At 40.0% G+C, this 3923-nt stretch overlaps 1 long non-coding RNA gene across 1 annotated transcript; it reads right to left on the bottom strand.

Annotated features, from left to right (window-relative positions):
- Positions 1-472: 472 nt before the first annotated feature.
- Positions 473-995, bottom strand: LOC113023398 (uncharacterized). The gene is made up of 3 exons (XR_003272571.1): positions 833-995; positions 663-732; positions 473-557 (listed from the first exon to the last, which is right to left on the bottom strand). It is a non-coding gene; the product is annotated as an uncharacterized LOC113023398 (long non-coding RNA).
- Between the last annotated feature and the right edge of the window lie 2928 nt (positions 996-3923).

The following is a 3923-nucleotide window of genomic DNA, read 5'->3' on the forward strand; positions in this document are numbered from 1 at the left end:
AGGGGAAAGAGCTGCTCAGCGAGTGCCATTCTATAAACTGGACTTTTAAATGTAATGTAATATCATCATTTCTTTTAGAGTTTTTAAATCAGATATTGGATCTATACATGGTGCATTGCTAAATTATTTTTTTCCAAGTTGTAAAAAATAAAGTACATAAATGTTGGTTTTGAAAGACTGCATGAAAATACCAGTTTATTGGAGGCTACACTGGTTAGCTTGCAGTAACGTGGCAAAGCTTACATTCTAAACATTTAGTTTTGCTGAAATATCTTCTCATTTGTATTATTTTTATTCACTTTTCTCAACTCCCAGTGTCTTAGTCAACCAGTGTGTCATTCCATGCTATGACATCATAGCAGCAATAACACCGCAAATAACGTGTGAAACTGTTTTATGCCCCCCCCCCCCCCCCCCCCCCCAAACTATGAACCTCTCTCATGAGTGCATGAAACTCTTTTACTCCCACTCACTGGTGCACACACAGAGCAGAGCGGGGGAGTTCCTCTCTTCTCCACAACATTGGACCTGTGTCTCCTTTACAGGAAAGACTCCGCCTGTAACACAGACAGTTACCGCTTAGAGTATCCCAGGATTTAAAACAATGTTTGATGTGTGATTAACTATGGCATTTTTAAAAAGAGTGTAATATAATCAATTACATCTCCAGTAGTTGTCTCCTGTAGGCTTGTAGCTGAAAATTGGTTGCTAATGAAAATTCTTGACTCTGATCTTGTAAATACAAGAAGAATGTTTTCACAGATTTCACCTAAAGAACCTGTTTGATTTGTTGCAGTTCTTACTTGCAAGGCTCAAGCAGGTCACTTTTTACCTGGAAACAAGACAAACTAACTACTGCTTAACAAGACTCCCCCACTTGCACACTCTCCACCGCTCCATCACTCGTTGGATTCCTCTGGCCGCTTGCACACTAATCCTCCCTCTTCCAGCTGCAAGAGAAATAAGAAGAAAGAAGTCAAATCCATTCACTCAGTTTTTTGAAGCCACAGAAAATATACACCTGAACTCAAACTCTGCTCTTCACCACAAATCGCTCATCTGCTCTAGTTCTAAGATGACTTACCAATTATTGATGAAGTTTTCTGTGTTCAGTAGCTTATTGTAATAAAGAAGTGAAAATTGCTGCAACCCATGAATTCATATTCATTACGATACAAACATTAATTAAAACTGTTGATCTGGCCTCAAAGCAATTTTTTAAAAGGATTCATGTTTGTTCTGCTAAAGAGAAACCTCATTTAAGTGTATGATGTACTCCAAAAATGTTTCATAGATACGAGGCTTTGGGAAAGATGCTTTCCAAAACATTAAAATTAATAAAAATCTATGTAGCTGTGGCCCACTCTGGTAAATATGTCTTACGATACATGTCAGTTCAGCTGTTGCATGTCAAAACTGGAGGCGCTTTGTAGTCAGAAACCATTTTGGCTCTACTGGATGTGAACTTGCATCAAAACCGTATTCGTGTTCATTATCCCAACATTCCAGAAAATGTCACTGACGTTTGTTGGCATTTAAAAAAAATGTAACCTTCAGTCAGAAAATAACTCACATATCCCAAATTGCAAAAGTTTTTAAGAAAAAAAGAAAAGAAAAAAACAACATTGCCCTCACATGGAAATCAAATATAAGCTCCTATATATTTAGCATTTGTGCTTATCCCTGCCATGGTGGTACCTTTTTCCCCCTTTTTAAAAAAATCTGTCACTCCTACTTAGCTCTGCTCTGCAAGTACCACATGAGAAGGGAGAACATGTCACTTAAATTTGCTCAAGTACACATGTTCTGTTTGAAGCTCTGAGCACATCACATGATTTAGAGCCCGTTTTGGCCATGGTGATGGCGATGGCTTTTCAGCTGTGCACATTTGCACTGGTCTGCAGAAATGAGGCAGACCACCTTGAGCAGTCACTACACATTATCTTAATAGTGTTTGGGGCTTTAGGAATCAAATATTCTGCCTCCTGATTGAGCTTTAGGCAAGCTTCCCAAGTAGTCCAGACATATCTCATTCGGGTGGAAGCGGTGCACATTTGAATGCAATTCTGTAGTTTGGTGTGTTTTAACAACTGCAATCTGCAATTTGCCTGTCACCCACAATAATCAGCTGTACGAATGTATGAGTCTTTCAACAGCCAATTACAATTTTAAAAGACTCGGATGTTTTTGTGATGCTGTTTGCAACCACTGGATAACAAATTCTGTGAACATGAGTGAAAGACACACAACCAAAACCACACCAGCTTGGATATCACCTGGTAAAGTAAACGTCAGCTGTTGGGGCAGCACGTTTTAAAGGTCACTTTTTAAAAACTACAGCCCAGCCCATGCAGCAGTATATTAATGATTAACCTCGTATTGAGGATGGATTATCTCAGTTGTTCTCCTGACTGAAGTTTGGTCTGTTTACAGCATCCTGCCATGTGATTGCATTTGTCCGTAACCATCGGGAACCCTCACGTTAACCTTTATTAAGTGGAAAAAAGCGTTCACCTTCCACCTTCACTTTGCTAATGTATTTATGCTAACCATATATTATGCTAGCTCTGTAGCTAGTCACCACGTAGAACATCATAATATTCCAGCTAGCCCAATTTCAGTAACCCTACAAACGTCATTATTGTTTAGTTTTCGTTCTTTGTTTATGTTGGAAGTGATAGCAGAGTTGTAAGTTTTAATTTTTCAGAAATCTCTCAGTCAGAACATGCTATATCATGTTTAGGTGGAAACTAGCGAGCTAACTCCCTGCTAACTTTAAACTCCGTTAAATTTCATAAATTCTGTTTTCATGGATGCCTGGACATTAAACTTAATTGTTACACCTGGCAGAGGAGTCACACTGATCATTTTATTAAAGATGAAAGAATTTAGACACTTTGTAACTCCCAGTGATGTCGCAGTGTTCGTTTGACTTTGGGACCTGAAGCAGAGTTTGGAACCAGAAACAGCTTAAAGATTGGATACTGATGGCAACCAGGCTTATATGGACAAGGACAGATCATCAATGAAATGCAGCTATATCAGTCGATCCAATGAGAGAGGTTTTATGCAACTCATGGAACTAGAAAACAAGCAGAAGACTTGTCCAACAAACTCATGGTAGCTCATTGCTATAACAGCAATAGAAGAAAAGGACTACCAAAGCTGGAGATCCAGAGGGAGCAGCACAGTGTGAACAACAGTGAGCAGCATGGATGTGATGAGCCAGTGCAGGTAGAAGAGCAACTTAACTACATGACGCTCAAACACCTGTTTCTACTGAACTAAAGGTGAAGATTGCAGCCCGACTCAAGGTAGTCACCCAACCAAGGACACGACTCTCCCAGCTCAGTCCCATCATCATCATCACTTTTATCTCCACTTTTGGTCTGAATTCTTTTGAAATCTTTATGTTCTGTGTCATTTTGGAGAAGCATCTTCACTTTTCGTCTGTGGCCACTGGATGTGCTCATGATCAGGCAAAAAACTGTCAAAATGCTTTTCTCTTTGTTCATGTGTGTCTTCCTGATTTTTTTCCCCCTAAAGATCAAGCTGCAAAAAGGCTTTCACATGTTCTGTTTTTCACACACACACACACACACACACACACACACACACACACACACACACACACACACACACACACACACACACACACACACACACACACATAGAAGAGGCAGAGATGTAATATGTTGTGACATGTTTGAGTGGAGCTCAGAGACAGAGTGAGTGAAGCAGGGAATGTCTTTAATGTAACACCTACTCATCTACATCAGAGGCAAACAAGTCAAAGACACCTCCATAGACAGGCTTTCACACTGACTCACCCCACCTTCCTCTCTCTCTCTCTTCCTCTCTGTCTCTCTCTCTAACGCACACACGCAGACACACACTGCAAATGTAATACCCTCCATATTCCA

Source organism: Astatotilapia calliptera, chromosome 6, assembly GCF_900246225.1.
Source record: "Astatotilapia calliptera chromosome 6, fAstCal1.2, whole genome shotgun sequence".
NCBI lineage: Eukaryota > Metazoa > Chordata > Actinopteri > Cichliformes > Cichlidae > Astatotilapia > Astatotilapia calliptera.